General features: G+C 38.2%; 1 long non-coding RNA gene and 2 other non-coding genes across 5 annotated transcripts in view; 2 read left to right on the top strand and 1 right to left on the bottom strand.

The window, feature by feature from the left end:
- Trnap-cgg (transfer RNA proline (anticodon CGG)) lies at nt 1–72 on the bottom strand. Its single transcript has one exon. It is a non-coding gene; the product is annotated as a tRNA-Pro (tRNA).
- A 1749-nt stretch (nt 73–1821) lies between these two features.
- Nucleotides 1822–1893, top strand: Trnap-ugg (transfer RNA proline (anticodon UGG)). Its single transcript has one exon. It is a non-coding gene; the product is annotated as a tRNA-Pro (tRNA).
- Nucleotides 1894–11076: 9183 nt separating this feature from the next.
- Nucleotides 11077–19351, top strand: part of LOC146487634 (uncharacterized) — a 59761-nt gene continuing 51486 nt past the window's right edge. For 2 of the 3 annotated variants that reach the window (XR_014856755.1, XR_014856756.1), the window contains exons 1-2: nt 11077–11196; nt 11586–11681. This is a non-coding gene — a long non-coding RNA (uncharacterized LOC146487634). Of the gene's footprint in view, nt 11197–11585; nt 11693–19351 lie in introns of those variants that run through there. The other variant, XR_014856759.1, reaches the window with a different exon arrangement.

Here is a 19351-nt window from a genome sequence, read left to right as displayed (position 1 = left end):
GGGCCTGTCCGGGAGTCGAACCCGGGACCTCTCGCACCCGAAGCGAGAATCATACCACTAGACCAACAGGCCTTCCTATTGCCACGACGGCAATGCTTAGTGGCATCATTAATTTTCAGATCTGGTAAGCCACCTGCAACAATTTGAAAGCACTGTTTAAGATACACAGAAAAACATCCCAGCGCCAAAAGAAAAAGGAAAAAATATTGCCCTTAACTTCTATGTTTATTATCTTAGTGGGAAGCATGTGCTCGTAAGCCATTTTCTATTAGGGGTATTAGTAATTCTGTGGAGCCTTAAGACGAACATTTTCAAGAAAATCCTTGATGTAATCGACATAAACCTAAAAGATGTCAAGAAATTCACGAGTTTAAGACTTCTGCCAGAGTTGTGAATGAAAACGAGGCTGCGCCTCGAGCACATCTAAGAAAATGTGTCCCACACGGGAGGAAGAGACGCTGTCGCGTCTTATATAGTGTTTTCAGCATCATCAGGAGCTCCCTGGTGCGGGTGGACCGATGAGGGTGGGACTCTCCAGAGACTCTGCGCCCAGTAAGCCTACCCCGGTGAGGGGGGTAGGTGGGGAGCAGAGACGGGGGACCATTTTGCTCAAATTATTTTTCTTTTTTTTTTTATAGATATATATTAAGGGGGGACTTAACGTAAACGCTATTTTGCCGCACTTTACATGGCTTTAATGGAAATATCTCGTTCACGTTTCAAGCGATCCAAAAACTCTATGTTCATCCCGTAAATCTATGTTGTGGGGTGTTTTGTGAATTTTGGGGTGATTTTTGGGTATATTTGGGAGGAGATAGTTTTTCTAGAAGGATTGGTTAAATTAAGAGAAATAAGAAATATTGAAGAATTAGTGAAGTTTTAAAATAAGAATTTATAGTTAATAATTAATAGACGGATACCAAGTTAGTCCACTAGCAACCTGGGGTGCTCTTGCGTGGGTATCAACTGTCTGTTAGTGTTCCAAAAATCCGCATTTTCTTTCTTCTATCCCTTCTTAAAACCACTTCAAATTTTATTCCAATTTAGGTTAAGTCCCCCCTTAACATGTGAAAAGGCGCGTTTTAACTCGTATCTACTTCGGATGGATGTATCTGGCACTATAAATTCGATTCAAATGTTAAGAAAGCTACGTTCTTGTCCCCTTTAACCAGAACGTTGGATCTCAAACAAAGCTAAAATCAGTATTTGAACATTGAACGTTCGCAGTCATGTCGTCATAGTGTGGAACATAGAGACTTACCCCAAGCGATTTGGGGGTAATCGAAAACAAACTAAATCACGATACTGTAGTACTAACATAGAACAGGTTTACAAATATGACCCTATTTATGCTACAGACAACGTAGACGTCTAAAAGCATTGAAGGGGTGGGGTGCGGTAATAATTTTAGAAAATAACCACGCTGCTGAGTGATTTCATGCGGGGTTAGAATTCCAATCACTAGACTACAAACCCGGCGGCTTCGATCAATAAAAAATGATTCCACTGACGGGTTCATAAAAATTAGAGTCCAGCCTAACTGCGAACGTCCGATTTTAAAATATTAATTTTAGCTTTTCTTCATATCTAACATAAGGTCGATGATCTGCAGAATCACCAGTACCGCTTTCTAATAAGGCATAAAGTACGCACTTCCCGTCAATAAAACAAACACGAAGGTTTGGGACAGTCTGTGCTTCCCCTTTTCTTTGGCACCAGAATGTTTGTTGTTTGTTTTACTGGCGTTTTATCAAATTGCTACAGGTGGTTCACCATCTGAACATAAATGATGCCACTAACCACTGCCACTGCCAATGTGAAGGCCTGTTGGTCTAGTGGGATGATTCTCGCTTTGGGTGCGAGAGGTCCCGGGTTCGACTCCCGGACAGGCCCTTTTGGGACAAAGGACCAGTTAAAGAGGCTCGCAACAGTTTCCTGGCCTTGGGGTGGATCTTTTCAAACTGGACTTCCGCGTAGGAGGCATGATTCCATTTCCCTCGTAGTACAACAACTATTCCATTCTTTTTGGTTGTTATTGTTGTTGTTGCTTTTCAACCGACGGTTGTTATAACGATCGTAACGGTAAGCTGTTCCTTTTTAGGGCATGTTTACAAGGTTACCCTAGCAAGAAGGTTAAAGGTAGCCCGGGTTCACAAGCAAAATTTCACAGGTAGGGTTGCCCTTTAACTCGGGTTAACTAAACTACATAGCGCGAAGGGGCGAAAAAAAAAATGAAATCCCGCTTGTATTCCGTTCACCAGAAGCATTTCGGTTCCTGTAATGAAGAAAGGTGAAAACGTCGGTGTTGAAAGCCGGATCGTAATCGTTCCTTCATTTTGACCGAATTTCACCGAAAAAGTGAAGAAATGACACCGTAGAAACTAAACAACTGCCTCAAGAGTTTTATTTGTCTGCAAGAAAGCGAGACAGAACTTTTTTACAATCAATAAGAAATCGCTTACTCCGTGGCGCGCGAGATTTTAAAATTTCGCACCATTTGTCGGTATATTGTCGGAAGTAAAATAATATTTTGGTCCACCAGTTATTCAGCTTGTGTGGTACATACTAAAACAATTATTCCCTCAATCTCGATGAAAGTGATGGATATTCACCTCGCCGCGATTTATCACTATTCACCTCCACTTCGGTGAATAACTGTTAATTAATTTTCTTCGCAAAAAATTCAGTCGAATTTATGGCTATGTCTATGGCCATTCGGCGAGAGAAAGAATCGCCAAGTTTAATTTTGTGGCTTTCTAAGTAAACAAACCCTCGTGCTACTTGGCGCCGTTTGTTTGCTTAGAGGTAAGGCACGAGTGAATTTTTTCAAGTCAAGTTTATTGCACTGAAAATTAAATGGAGGGTTGTTGTTTTAAGGCCATTGTTGGCGGTACAAAACTACGACTACGCGGTACAAGCCATCAAACGTGTCTGGGGGTGCTTACCATTTAAGCTAACCACCCGGATGGACATTTTCGGCATAAATACGAAATGATTTGGCTTGTCTTAACAGGAGATGGATAACATGCAAAATGTATGAACATCAGCTGTAAATCCCAAAAAAAGTAATAAAAATGCATCACTTTAACCAGAGGCCCGTAATTTCCAAATTACTCCAAATGGAATGATGCGCACCATTTGATTTTCCAACTGGGATTTCCGGGTTTTCCACGTAAATGGTAAGCACCCTAGATCATCGCTACCTGAAGGAAATTATGGTGTTACGTGTCGCGCGTGGGCCAAAACATCAACCGTCCTCCTGTCAGAAACGTCGCCCATAAGGACAGATATTTAAACATAAACACCAGTTATTATTTTTCATAGTGAAAGATCGGAACATTTTTTGTGAGGGATGGGGGGGGGGGGGGGGGAGGAGGAGGGTGCTTACCTGTTTTCAAAATTAGATAAATGGAGGAGAGGAGTGCATATGAAATTTGAGGCCGAAACCATTGCTTTCAGTACGTTTTTTTTAATCAGGCAAGGAAAGGAAGGTATAGCAGTAACTCGAAGGAGGATCAGATATTACGGACTGGTTTTATATCAATCTCTTCCCACGCGCTTTCCCACCCGACTCCTCCCCCGGTCCATAAGTAGTAACATTATAAAGTAGGCCTTAAGTGTCACCCATCACTTGGAAACAGAGCACTCTTTCACATTTAAGACTGCATTCATTAGTCAATAGGAGCTGATTCTTGAACAGACTAGCATAAGTAAGAAAAGTAAGAAAACTGAAGGCCCAAAAAGCTGTTGTACCTAAGAATAGTGCTAGCCTGCAGCCAGTAGTAAATTCACACTGGGGTTTACCAAAGATAAAGCAAGGAAGAAAAGATGAAATTCCTTAAATAAATCAGTTTTGTTTTAATTTTTATTTTTATTTTTTTTTTATTTTGCAGCTTTTTAAGTGTTTACAAAGCTAGAGTATGTGCTAGTACCGAGTGCAGCTTTCAAGCATTTTAACCCTCACCCACTCTCGTAAAATGTTCGTCATACTATGTCCTGTGCCCATGACATAGTATGACGAACAAACAGATACCTGCAATGCAAGATGTTTGTGGTTTCATACTAGGACGAACATAACTAGCTAAAGGATGTAGTGATCTTCATCAGTAAGCAATGATACTGTTCTGTTTATCTCGAGATGGTCCAAGAAAGTCGTGTTTCTTAATGGCCGTGTCTGCTAAAACAGAGACATTTTTGCGCGGTTAATAACTACGAGGGAAAAGCAGATCTCGGCAAGGGTTCAGTATTGGAATCTGGAAAGAAATTTAGGGGTTAGCACGCATTTTTTCAGAGACAATTAAGCATCAATTTGGGAAAAAATGGCACACATTGTTTTGTGTTTAGAATTATTGTTGTTGAATTATCTCTAAAGACTGCGTAGTTACCACCAAGCTTTTTTTTTTTTTTTGGATTCCAATAACCCTTGCTAGGATCTGCTTTTTCCGCATAGTCATAAACTGCGCAAAAATACTTCTGCATTAGTGGCTACTGTCCTTAATACGAGCTAATATGTAAAATTGATGTTCAAATCGACTAAATGTTGTCCTTATCCCACACTGTCTTCTAGTGTGAAAGCGGATATTTTGTTTTTATATAACACCAAGGTAGCAAAACTTGTTGAAATACAAGAATCTACAATTCAAAATTTTAAACATTATTTTATTTAATAATTAATGATTAAATGAAATTATAACAATGGTAGATTTTTGAAAACTGATTAATTTGATTGATTGCGAGAAAAAATTTTAGTAGTCTTCAGTGTCTCTTTTATATTTCAACTTAATTGAAACTTCAAATCAAAACCTTCACAACTTCCCAGGTCACGAAGGACACTAGGCAACAAGGAACATTTCCGATGTTGATTCTAACTACGCCATCATAACTAAAATATTGTTATATATTCCGGGTATATTACGTAAGGTCTCGTTTACATGAGACCAGAGGAGTATCGTCACGGGATTAAACATGTATTTTCGAGTGCACAGTTCTTCCATCCCGAGATGCCGGGACGAGGTCACATCCCTAGAGACGAATTCATCCCAATCGCCATTAAATTCCTGAAGAGAACAGCAGCAATTACCGTTGCTCGATAGATTTGACAAAAAAAATGAACGGCGTAAATAGCTTTTTTATTAGACAACAACGGGAGTAGGGAATCATCGAGTTTGGATTCGAGTTCGAGTTCGAGTTGGACTTCGAGTTAGAGTTCGAGTTAGACTTCATGAAAAATCAATAGCATCGATTTGACACACGAAATCAATTTATCGATTTTCACCGATTTCCATCATCTGCAAAAATCCCTTACGTCTCTTTCTACCCTTCGGGCGACGATCGTTTTCTCACAGGGGACCACCGCCGCTTGTGACAAAACGTTATTTGTTTATTCAGTCTCTTTCAAAAGACTGTTTAGATCGATGATGAAACGAAGACAACACTTACATTGTATCGCCATACAAGAGAGAAAATCAATGGAACTAAAACTCACTGAAATCGCGCTCAATCGTTCCAAAAACCACATAGGAGAAAGGACAACAGACAAGGGAGTTCAGGTAGGGATATTTTTTATTGAAAATTCGTTGGTATTTTTAAATTGAACAGATCGAAACTGTTTTCTTTTGTTGTACACCATTTTCGTTTTCGTATAGACCATGCTTAGGTATCTACATTTTTCGAAAGAAAACAAATCGTATACATGCCATCCTTCGTTTGGGGAAGAAGGGGGGAGGGGGGAAGGGGTCCGATTTCATTTGGGAGCCCTTCCAGAGCGCGCTCTCGAAAATAATGAACTATTTTGCTGTTTGTATTTTTATATTAGTAAAAAAAATAACGAAATATTTTGTTTTTTTGTATTTTTATAGTAGTACAACTCCGATTCCAACTCGAACTTCAACTCGAAGTCCAACTCGAAGTCCAACTGGAACTCGAACTCGATGATTCGGGATTCCCGGCAACAACTTTAGATCTTCCAATTCGGCAACATGTTTTGAATTCACAGCTTGCAATTCTTCTTGGTGTTCTTTGTGAATTCTTTCAACTTCATTAGCATTCTTCCTTTTCGATCCTTTGAACATATTCGAGATAATTCTCCATCTCTTCTGCACTTGGCTTGTATATTTCCAGCTCACCTTTCAGACCATCAAGTTCTTCAGTGATGTAATCAATCGAAATCAAGTTTTCCATCTCTGTCGTCTAGCGCTTGATTAGCTTAATTAAGTCTTGTCATATTTTAATCAAGAGCTCTGCGGTAAAGAATATTTAGTACTTTTAGACCAAAACGGGACAAAATTCAATCAGAGTACGATAGCTTTAATAGAGTATAACAGTTATATTTTATTTCATACTTGAAAGCCCCTTGTAACGAAGGTGAGAAAATTTGAAATCTTGCTGGCAACTATTGGTAAGTGTTCTCTTGGTTTGCTTTAGTTTTACAGACTAATTATTTTCAGGGAAACAGAAATAACACTGTACAAGCCATTGCAAAGTGTAAATGTGGTTCTATGGTTGTCGTAGGTACGAATTTGCTTCCCACTCACCGCAGCCTGTCCTCCATTCACTTCGTCAACCGTTTGTATGTCTCGTGCCACATACTGTGCATATACATTGTGCAAGCTAAACCAGTTGAGATGTAGTTGAAAAGTAACCTGAATTTCTATTTTGAAGTCACGTCTTCGGCGTCGCAAAACACCCGTAAGGCCGTATTAAAAGTTGGAAAGGTTGTTAACCCAAAAAGGTTTCTCTGATTGGCAAACGGTTATCATTCGTTCCGGGAAAAAAATGTTCGGCATTTGCAATTATCGCCTCAGCTTCCCCTAGGGATTTCTACCTCACATCATGGTATTTCGCCCCTCGCTTGTCTGAAATGTCAGCCGTCTCCTCCCCTTTACCCACAGGGGCTGGGGGAGAAGACGGCTGACATTTCAGACTAGCCTCTCGCGCTCGTCACTCGATACAGCCTTTTAGCGGTCGCATCTTGTCGAGCTTAACTTTCTGGTATTTTGATTGTATTTAGTTTCGTAGCTTACGTTGTCCATGTAATTTTCCCTTTTCATTCTTTTGCTTCGCCACTGTTATTGCTTGTATGTTTTGCCTTTTCATTCTTCCCTCCAATAAATACAACTGGTCGTGTCCTTCCTTCATCACTGTCTGTTGTTTTTCTGCTTATTAGAATTTAAACATTTTCTCTGCGGCGAAACGCAGTGACATAGCAGAGAACTTAAAATAATCCATTTTCTCTTTGTTTCACGGAAGCAAAAATATTTCCGCAGCAAATGTTTGTGTGTACGCAAAAAGAAAGACAGTTACTCTTTCTAAGGGAACAATGTTTCTGCAATAATTAGACTCCTGGCTTGTTGTGGGCCCTCAAGGAACGACCCGCAAACTATACTATTAATGCTCAAATCATGTCTGCTGATAGCCAATCAGATCGTTAATTTTGTTTTAATTACTAGCCCACGTAGCTCTCATGCGGCTCACAGAATTGGCTGAAAAAACAATAGCACAGTAATGAACAAACAATAGAAACAATGGAGCCTATCCCTGAAACAACAGAGCTAAGTAAAATACAGGTCCAACGGATTTAGAGGATGCCATCTTGAGAAACAATGCATGTCACCGTAAAGTCAGTGTACTTCATTACTAACAGCAGATAGAAGAGTTAAAGATTGATCAGTAATACTGATTAATTTTTAACTCTTCTATTTGCTCTAGTTGCAGCTCCACTTCTTCAGTCTTCTCTTTGAGCCTCTGAATTAAACCAAAACAGAGGCTATTTGCATTCAATCGTAGTAAACCTTTAGGGATCATGATACAAATATTCTCCTATTTTTGAAGTAAGGCCAATGATTGTCTTTGTTACGGGACATATTTCAGTAAAAATAGATTTCACTCAATTTAGGAAATATCGGAGCCTTTGTAACCGTCAAGTAAAACCGATAGGTGTTTGAACACCCCGCGCTGTTCTTTCGAATAAGAAATAAGCTTCAGTTTGTAAAGGCGCGAAAAGTAATTTCTTTAAAATTTGCTCCATTTGTTAAGCTTACGCAAGTGAAATTGAGTTGTCGAAATACTACTGGCTACGGGTCTTATATAAAAAATGTTCTTCAGTAAAAGCTGTGGGTCACACCAGAGTTCTGCCTGTAAGAGATTGAGTCAAGATCTGCATTAAACGCAATGTTCCTGTGAAGAAGATCTGGTCCACTTGACGTAAAAGATCCCGGTAGGTAGCAGGGCACCTCTCGCTTAGCTACGGAGCTAAAATGCCCCCAAAAGCCCCTGTTACATCTTTCAATCAAGCGTCAAAAAGCTCAAGTCCACCTGTCATTATTACCAGCAGGTCCAGATTATTCACCTTTGCACAAAAGTTTTATTCATACTTATAACAGAGGATCATTTCAGTTGAAAATCTGTTCTCAGGAAAAAAAAAATACTTAAGAGGATCTACATTATCAAAGAATGAGTAACTGATTTCGTCTTAAATCAAATACGAAAGCCGCCATTACACGTTGAAAGTTTTAGCTGAAACTTATGTGCAACGACGAATGGTGATTTTTCAACTTAAACTGAAATTGTTTTTTAATCTTTCTACCAAAGGCTGCCACCAGCGCACTGTTTATATTCTTTGCGATTAATTTTGGATTGTTTTAAGATGGAATAAGATGTAGCTTCTAATAAAATAAGGTCATAATTAAAATGTTTGTTTCCGTTAGACTGCAAACAGTCTCTTTGCTCTCTTGAGATTTTCTTAAGATTCTCTTAAGATTCTCTCTTAAGATTCTCTTAAGACTTGCCCAAAAACTTAAAAAATGTTTTATCCGTTGAGCATTTTAAGCGAAATATCAAGAAGTTAGCTGATATATCGGATTCCCACACGGCAATCTTGTAAAGCAGTTGTAATTAGTTTTAGTTTTTAACTTTAGCATAACTGATGATTTTACATGTATAAATAAAGATTTACATACATAGGAGATCTGTCACGACCGCACGATTTCTAGGGAACCGAACCTCGTTCACTTTTCTAATTTGCATAATTTTCCGTTGCTTTGCGCGCGTGATCTGAGGAAAAAAGTAGGACTGCTTGCATCCTAGTGTTGTGCGCGAGGACTAACATCACAGGCGCGCGGTCTAATGTGACGTCACTGTAGACGTCACAGAGGTCACACGTTGAGCTGTTATGACCAACAGCGCCCAGAGCCTCGCGCTATCGAGTTCAATCCCAAGTCTCCCGACAGGGAGCTCGGCGCGCTCGCTAAGTGCAATGCGGCCTAGAAACGAGGCTCCCCTTGATGACGTAATCGGTGACTATGACGCGTGCCAACTTGTGTTGCCAAGGTTCTGCAATCGTGTCAAGGTATAAACAAACATTTCGCTACAATTAATCTTTGCTTAACAGATATAACATAAATTCGTTACCATATGCAACACTGCAATTCATCTCGGCATATAAATCTTATGAATCTTCATTTAAGTTTTAGGTTTCCGACTACTTTGTCGGTCCAGATCTTTCATGAGAAAATTTCAGAATTTCATAAAAAAATAATCAAATGAAATATACTGAAATTGCAGTCAGGAATGCACATAATGTAATCTAAAATGTGTATGACACTGACTTTTAAAACGTTAAAAACCAAACGTTTATAAAAACTTAACAAGACGTTTCGGCCGAAAATCTTCGGCCTTCGTCCGTTTAAAAAAATGACAAATAAGCAAACGCTTATCTAATGGTTCACAGTTTGCGCGTGCTACAATCACGACGCGCAACGAACGATCACCGCGCGAGAGAACAAATCATGTGAGTGAGCTATAAATTCCCGAAACATCAATAGGCTCATTGCCCGCATTTCGGTCTCGTAGAGAATGCCAGGCCTCAAGGAAAAGTCTCTTGTGGTAATCACGCGCCTTGTCGACAATGGTGGCTTGGTCAAAATCTATACTATGGCCAAACTGATTCGCGTGTTGCGCTATCTTTGAGTTGTTATCGCCAACACGGACTGCTCTTCTGTGTTCTTTGATCCTTGTTGCCAAGGCTCTGTCCGTTTGCCCATAGTACACAAAATTGCAATCAGAACACCCAATTTTGTAGACCACACATCTTGATTGTAAAGCAGAACGTTTGCCCTTGGGCAGTGGGAAGCGTGCACGCAAAGTGTTGAGAGGTTTAAAACCAACTTTAAGATTATTGCTCAGCAAAACCTTAGAAATTCTTTCGGAGACGCCTTTGATATACAGTAGGACAACGAAATTAACATAGTGACTACTTCTACTAATTAACATAGTAACACTAACATATCTATAACTAATGTTATGAAGTTGTTAGAGTTTGTTTTTGTTCATATTTCTCGTATGAACAAGAGCATTATCAGCAAACGTCCGGTTGTGCCATGGAGTTTGTAGAGGAAAGAGCTATTTCCACTGCCGCTCATCCTCCACGGTAGTGGTACCGATACGTGCACGATAGTCATCCTTGTCTCCAGAAAAAAATATGTGCAAGAGTTCCACGATCACTTGAATGCCATTAACCCACACATACAGTTGACGAAAGAGGTCGAAGAAAACAACTGCATTTCCTTTTTGGACACTGTAACGAAAAAGAAAAGTGAGAAACATAAAAGGATCGTTACCATCGATAAAAGGATCGTAACGATCCTTTTATGTTTCTCACTTTTCTTTTTCGTTCAGCCCCCGAGGAAGGTTTGTATTGCAAACCGAAATATCGGGCAAAAATTTTTTTTTTTTTAAAAACAAATATATTTCAGTTATTCTAGCTTTTGTTGTTTGTTCTATCAAGCTCGTCACCTCCGCCGTTGGGATCAGTCTGCCGTTAATATTTTGTCTTACAGTATGTACTTCTGAACCTTACAGAATATATGTCATTTTTATTATTGAGTAACTCGCAAAAAAAGAAAAAGAAAAAGAAAAAACAGATGTGATTTTCGAGGAATATAATTAATGTTTAAGTCGCGTTTAAGTGTATCAGTTCAGGAGGTTCCCACTCAGCCCCCACTCCCCCTACCCTCCTCGTTCCCGGCTCAGCCTCGTTCCGATTTATATATAACGTCACGGCCTGCAAATACTCGGGGTCTTTGCTCATGATTGGTGTCAAGAACTGTTCAAAATCAAGCTTTAACATCCTTTCTGAGTGCAAGGCTCATCTTATAACATTCTGCAGTTTAGGTAGAAAGGTACAGCTTTCCATCAATGGTGAGTATAAGTTCGATGACATTATTACCTCGCTGGTTGATACACATGCCTTCGGTTTCCTGATTTTGATGTGACAATTTCTGGCCGTACCTTTCTTTCTATCGTTGAGAGCGAAACGAAATTTAGTCCCTTGTTAAACTTGCTGGCTGCAAACCCTCTCAGAATTCTGTGTTATTTAGCCGATTTACGTGAATTTTCTAGTTGTCGTTCGACGAATTCTCAGGAATGACCGAAGAGATTCCACGCGGACAGTTCTCGATCGATTGTGTGACAGTTGGTACGTCACACCAGCTTACCGCGAATTTTGCAGTTCAGACTTCTGTTCTGGCTTTTGCCCAGAAACTGTTATTTTTCGATGAAGTTTACCGACGTGCTTCTTTTATTTGCAGGAGAAAGAAGCCATGACTAGAAAAAATACAATGAATTGTAGCGCACAAACAAGGTGTGATCCAGGTGTGGACTGCAGCAGCACGTAGCAGGGACAGGTAATGTTAAAGCTTATGTATGAGCTTATGTAGTGTTAAAGGATCCTAGTCAGTTACGCCTTTGGTGCTGTTTATGATGTAGAATTTGTCATCAAATTAGGGATCGAGCGTGATAAAAGGTTAACAGCAGGTTAATGCTGAACAGCCCTACTCAAGATATGCGAAGATGTGAGAAAAAGTATAGACTGTTGGGAACTTTTTGCTGCTATTACTATAGACCTTTTTTAAGTGTTTGAGTGTCTAAGTTGTCCAGTTATGGCGTGACTGGCGATACCCTAAGACTTCTACAATCTTACCTTAACAAAATATGAACAATGATTAAAGGGAATCCCCACTCCTACAACAAATTGACCGTAAATTGTTGGAAATCGTGTCTAAATTCTAAATTTTAGTTTAAAAAGTAGAAAAAAACATTTAAGTGTGCAAAAAATTAAATATGAATATTGCCTATTTTCGCTTTTAAATTTCCTGGGCTCTCATTTTGGATTTTTTGATGTAATACTGTTACTGCTATTGTTAGTCAGCAGAAGTTCTTTTGTGTGAAACAATTGAGCAACGGTATTACATCATGAAATGCAAGACGGTAGCACCCAGGAAATTTAAAAAGGAAAATGGGTGATAATTAAGTCCTGTTTTGTCCGACACGGAAGTATCATTTCATGTTTTCCAACGAAATTTGAAATTAGATTGTATTTTCAACAATTTAACATTGATTTATTACCAGAGTGGAGGTTTTCTTTTTCAAGGTTGAAGGCCAGCTACATGTACAAGGAGTCCCCCAGGTCTGTCCTTATGGCTCATTCTATTTAATGTATTAATGAAAAACATTAATTTTTCAAATGATATTATATACTTATTGCTAAAACTATTTAATAAATAATCTTGCATTTTCGAGTCAGGAGCTGACGGTGGATGGTATATAACTCCAGATATAATACTAGAAAAGCCTCTGGGGAGTCGAGTTGGTCGCAGCTTTGCCCACAGGACTTCAAAATCAAAGACCGGATTTTCGTCGACCTCGGAAAGATCGAGAACAGAAAAGGGGATGGTTTCCTTAATGTACATACACACTCCTCCGTGGGTGGCCTCCTTTCTGTCCCGTCTGATGATATTATAACCATTAATTGCTATTACGGAGTCCGGGATATGTTGACGCAGCCAAGATTCCGTAATGCAAACAAGGTCGTAATTAGCATTTTGAACAACGTGGCTAACTTCATCAATTTTTGGTGCGAGCGACGTAAATTCCCGTAATTCAGCTTATGGCTGCAATGGTTATAATAAAGTATCTATCTATCTATCTATCTATCTATTTGCCAACAATACAACTGAGTACTCATCGGACAGCTGTCCATATGCCCAACAGTTTCACCCAGAAGATGATCTGGAATCCCTTATCCTGTGATTCAAACTTTTTAGCTGTTAATCATATAAAATCCCAGTCAATTGTTTTCGATAAAACAATTCTGATGGTGTCAGTTTGCTGAAAAGTCATTGCAAAAGTTTCAGTACTGCGTTGTATTCACAATATTGTTCCTCTAGAAACTATGTGATCAAACTTTACCAAGGCTTTTATTTTTCCTCACCTGGAGTAGTCATCTCTATGAATTCTTCTTAGACTTCAGCAAATGCCTATCTGGAAAACGTGAATCAACAAATGCTTTAGCTCTGAGGACTTCATTAAATTTCTCCAAATTGACTATATATGAAGAATTACTCAAAAATTGCCAGAATCAAAACATTGGAATATCGATGCATTGAACAAGCAATATTGTACTCACCTACAAAAACATCTGCAGTCAGGAACCTGAATATATTATTCACGACATGTTCATATTGGGAAGCAGTGACTACAATCTTCATGATTTTAACTCTTTCCAGCCAAATTTATCTTGGCCCAATTTTCCAAAATGGCAAAGAAAAACAATACACAATGCAGTGCTGTCAATAAGGGCCGGTAGCCGGCCAAAACAGCCGGCTACCGGTCAATCTTCAGCCCGCTTCTTTCGTCTCACTTTACTATTAATTTTAATAAGAAATTTAAAATTAGGAAAAGATCCAACAAAAATAATTGTGAGACATCTGCCTCAAACGTTTGAGTCGAAATAAAGGCGCATTTCAGGAGTTTTAAACGTGTTTACCTTTGTCACACGCGATGGAAATTAATCAAAGGGGTCGTGGAACGCCTGCGACATTTTCAGAGAACCGGATCCAGAAAGAAACCGGCTTAAAATAATGAAAAGATCCCGCAAAAATAATTGTAAAACATCCGGCTCCAATGTCTGAGTCTAAGTAAAGGCACATTTCAGGAGTTTTAAACGTGTTAACCTTTGGGTGGAAGTATAAAAAGTTGAAGCAGATCGAGGTGATCGAAGGGTTATGGAACGCCTGGGACATTTTAGCCAGTAATTGAGATTTTGAGGAAAAGAACAGTTGTAATAAACATAGAATATGGTTAACATACAGTGTAGTCTTGAATTTGATTGTTCTTAAGGCCTAAATACTGTCTGAAAAACATTGAAAATAGCGCCTTTGGTGCTTGAAAAGTAACCTGCAGCCTACTCTCTCAGTGTAGTTATCTACTTCAAAACTAATTGATGGCACTGACAATGCCATTTTAAAGATATGTCAGAGTCCATAAGTGCATTAAATAAAAAAGTTGTGGAATTGTTTGGGTTATAAACCACATCCTAGTGGGGACCATTTTCTTTCTTTAAATACAAAGATGTACTTTGTCCCTGGCAGGAAAGGGTTAAGCTTGTCCTTCCAAGACATACTTAAACATACATGTTGCACTCTTTTTCATACATTTCTGCCAAGTACTGGAATAATCAGCCCGGCACGATAAGAACATCTGATTCGTTTTTAACTCCAAAGAAAAAAGTTCTTGACTCAGATAACATTATCATCCCTTGTTGACTGTAATAATTATTAATTAATTATTAATTAATTATTGCTTTCTTTGTCGAGAATAATGTGCAGAAATTCTGTTTTATTTTTCTCAGCTCTTATTTTTGATTGTAGTCGCTATCACAAGGTAGATATACAAATTTTATAAGCTACCACATACATGAATTATACAACTATATAATAAGTGCGCATTGGCATTTAATGAGCCTTTGTTCGTGTGATTAAGTAAAGGTACCATATTTACTCGTGTGTAAGTTGACCTTTGATGACCAAAAAGTCAGCCCAAAAAGTCGTCCTCGACTTATACACGAGTCATACACAAAGACCTGACTGAGAAATCCAATAAGTTAGCATAACAATTGCCTGAGGTCCGTTGGGAAATCCAAGTTTACAAAACTAGTTCCAATTGCGCTCAAGTTTCATCAGTTTTCGGCGCATTCTTTGTAAAAAAAAAAAGGTGTGAAATAATAATTGTTGAGTGGTTTAAACACAAACCTACAGTCCTGGAGATGATTTCTATTGTGTCTTTTAATACGCAGAGACATTTTTCTTAAAGCTTTGCTGCTGTTTTTACGGTGCTGCACTTTCGTTTTCATCGAATGATTACGGTAGCTTGGTGACCTAGCGTGCGCAAAGTTCCGAAAGCACGTGGAGTTATCTTAGTTACCAGTACTCCTCAAATTCAAAGTTTTCCAAGAAGGCGGTGTTTTCATCGAGCGATCCTTCGAAGCTCTTCCGCGTTCCTTTGGACTTCTAAATCTCCTTTCAAACTCAACCTTGAGATAAGGTTCGTTAAATTCAATGCGATTTACTTCTTTATACCGTAAATACTTCCCTAGTAAATCGAAGTGCTTGTGTGTGCTTAAATCATGATGATGTAAACAAGTCCTAATAAACTTTAACCGTTAATTCACCGTGCTCTCAATACATTCTTAGGAACAAAAGATTAACTTTTTGGGAAATTCTAACCAGAAATGATGAAAAATCCAATTTTTGACCTTGAAAATGGGGGTCGACTTATACACGAGTTCAACTTATATACGAGTAAATACGGTACTTTCTTTAAGTTACTTAGCAGCACTACTAACAAACATTTAGTACAGTTGTATTCTTAACCTGATATACTCTCAATTTCTTCTTATTTTAGAGTTAAATAATGGCATGCTATCAATAAAAACTTCAACGAGTTTGATCTGACAAACATAATCTAATTAATTATGTCAACAACAAAAGATGCCATTAGAATTGTGTTGCTTATTTCAGTGAATGGTTTGTGGTTTTCTATGGAATAAATCAAAACTACACTAGCCGTCCTTCCAATGTATTTTGTGCTTGCGATAATGAAAGCACAAATTTCTTGTCAGTGCTTGAAGCAAGTTAAATATTGAATATAATAAATTTACTTATTGTACCTGTATCAAGCTGGACTGCATAAATGGGACAAGCTTTATTAAGTGGTCAGTTGTCAAAGGTCCGAAAATTACCCCCCTTCATTACTATAATTTTGACCTCAATTTAGAGGTTGTGGTCATTTTTAATAAGTCCCATTGAGCTGTTTCTCTGTGTCTGTTGTATAGACCTACATGTACTTTGAACAGAGTGTTTTGTGCATAAACTTTATGTTAAGTGATCACGTGACATGAAATGGTCTTTTATTGTGTTTGACCTTCCCCAAAGGTTTGACTTTATTTCATAGATTTTATGTAAGGATAAATCCATGTTCCAAATCTGGGTGTTTTTCAGTTGCTCAAAGACACATGAAGAAATTAATTAAGTGATAAAAAATTGTAATGCAATAACATATCTCACTCCTTTTCCACTGCATGCCCGAGGATGAAAACCTTCTACACAAATTGTCATAGTAAAGCATAAGCTTCTTGTATTCACCAAGTAGGTAAAGACTCCATTCAAATAACACACAGCTGAGCAGACTCCATGGCCAGATTTGCTCTGAACTTTTTTCCCAAGCCTTTATATATGATTAAGTGTTCCTTTCTTGTGATTCCATGTGAGATTGATGTGTCTGTTACACATAGTCTGGCATAGTAAGACTAGGTAACATACTTAGTGAATGAAAATGTCAGCAAATACATTTGAAAGCCATTCAACTTATGGAGATATCTTTTGATTGAGGTCCTGAAATGATGATTTATGTGATGATTCAACTCCACTTTTGTTTGAGTTGATTTGCAAAGCAGAGTTGCCAAGTGATAATAGTCCTGAGTTTTTATCTCAAATCTTACAAGATAAAAATATATGACAAACAAACAATCCATCAAGTAAGACTGCTCATAAGTTTAGAATGTGGTGTTGGTTTAAGAGCGGCTGCCTGTAAGAATCGAGAACTGCATTTCAGCGACCACTCAGTCGAAGGGAATATCGAGTTACAGTTGATCAGTGTCACACTGGCTTATTAATTTGAGCCAGTGACCGCACCTTGGCCGCATTTCAAACTCTTACAATTTTCTCAAAAAATAAAATACCTTGGAACTTTAAAATATGATTTTCGAAAATAGTTAATCCAAGGGTATCTTCAAACGAAATATCAGAAATTCGACCAAGTGGTCGCTGAAATGCAGTTCTCGATTCTTACAAGCAGCCGCTCTTAAGAGGAAATGCTGCATATTGTGGTCATGGTGTACAAGGCACTGTGGGTGTCACCTGGATCCTTTAAATAGAATTGTGTTTTTAATTTGAAAGGTTTTAATCTCATGTTTCATTCAATTCTTTTGCATGCCTCATTGTGAACGGCTTGATGTTTGCTTTGAACCAAAGATCTGTAACTATTCAAAAGACTGAAGTTATTTTGAATAGATGACTCTAACTATGTTTTGCATGTAAGGGTCACAATTTAGCCTTGAACATTATTCGTTTAAATTTGCAAACAATTTGAAACATATCTTACATGTACTTGTTTTATGGAGTCCCCTTCCAATGCCATGTCTTTCACTATGATCACTGACCACACCCCTCATGGATTAATTCTTTCACTAACACAACACACTCTGGGGAGATAAAAGTAAATAAAAATAATCCAACAAAATTCAAGGGCCAAATTAACATTTGAAAATTTCATGAGAAGTGTGTTAACGCAACTGCTGATCATATACATGCACATCTGAAAATCTGCAGATGCACATCTTCTTGTCTTCCTGATGTATGTTAGAGCTAGTTCATCTTTTCACTTTGTTTATCTTTTATTGTGCTTTTCAATAGCTTAAAATTAATCTTTTATACGGTGTAGTTTTCAGACGGATTTAACATTTTATACCAGTCCTACAGTTGCTACCTGAGAGAAACAGACAAATTGATTCCATGAAATATTGTCACATTCTTCTGGTTGTTTGCAAATTAACAGCTGGTTTACTTTCTTAACCTTGTTCTCAATTATACTTCAACAAGAATAGCATTGCAGGCATGCAAACAACCAAAACTTCAGTATTAACCAAGGGAATACAGGCTTGACTTGAGGTAATTGGCTTTCACGTATGCAACTTTTGGCAAGATGAAAATGTTATTGGTAGCATCTACAAAGTACTTGCTCTACAATAATTATTGAGACAAACTGCAAAGTGCCTAGCCTTCCTATCTGCTTTAAAATAAATGTATTAGTTCTGTACGTCAGAGCATAAGCACACTCTGGTTTTGAATGTTTTTTATCTTTGCAGCAACTTTAAAACTCCCTCAGAGCATAGTTATATCAACAATAATGCTTTTGAAAATAACAGCAAAATGAAGTCAGCAGAAATTTTTACATCAAGTTTACATCAATTACCGGTGCCCCCACAGTTTCCAGGCCTTGCTAAAATATTATGTAAGAATTGTACTTGATGTTAAGGTTACCCTGTACCTTCATAGTTGTCTCGCGTCCAAGCGATGTAGCGCCTCTGGTTTAAACTGTAGATACCTGAACCCTTGTTTCAAATTAAAGCTTATAGAGCTGGCTATCAAACTAAACCAAACCAAGAATTTTGAAATAAAATGAATTGCCGAATTTTTAGCGCTGTTTTCTCGAATCAATTTTTCACTTGGTGGAGCCACTTAAAAGAGCTAAAACTCAAAAGGAATTTGTTAGTTTGCCTTCAAATTTGGACAGTAGCTAGTTTAAGATATACAATGTAAACAACAAAAACATGTCTGCGAATTGTTTCTTTCGAAATATTTTCCCCCTGAGAACGATTTTTGTACGATTACTCCACATTTTTTCCATCCTATTTCTAAATGCGTTATAACTTTTTCATTGCGGTTGAATGTGGCAAAACACAGACATGTTTTTTTAGCGCTTTGGGTCCGGAAACTGAGGAGCAAATTAATTAGCGAATAACAAAATTCGCTTTCACTTGTAGCTTTAAAAAGGTGATTCGGAGGCTCACATTTAGAGGTCGTGACAAATTAGACAATTCATTTTATTTCAAAATTCCTGGTATAGTTTGATAGCCAGCTCTATAAGCTTTAATTTGATATAGGGGTTTAGGTAAACTGGACGTGCTACATCGCTTAAACGCGAGTCACCTCTGAAGGTATAGGGTAACCTTAAAGTGCTCTTTTCAGTTAGAGTAAGAGTTGAGTAAGAGTTTATGTGATGGGATGCTCCTGAGTGATAACACAGTAATGTTCCACATGCATACAGCACTGAAATGCAATGTTCTTTGGCCAGAGTTGTTTCTGTTCTCAACTGTAACCAACATCAGTGTACTGGTATATTATGTCAACACCAACAGATTTGCTTCTACCAGTGTGTACTGTCTGAAACTGAAAAA

The sequence above is a fragment of the Pavona decussata genome, unplaced genomic scaffold (genome assembly GCF_977016875.1).
Source record: "Pavona decussata unplaced genomic scaffold, jaPavDecu1.1 SCAFFOLD_14, whole genome shotgun sequence".
Lineage (NCBI taxonomy): Eukaryota > Metazoa > Cnidaria > Anthozoa > Scleractinia > Agariciidae > Pavona > Pavona decussata.
The sequence above is the reverse complement of the archived record's forward strand: the minus strand, read 5'-3'. Positions and strand labels throughout refer to the sequence as shown.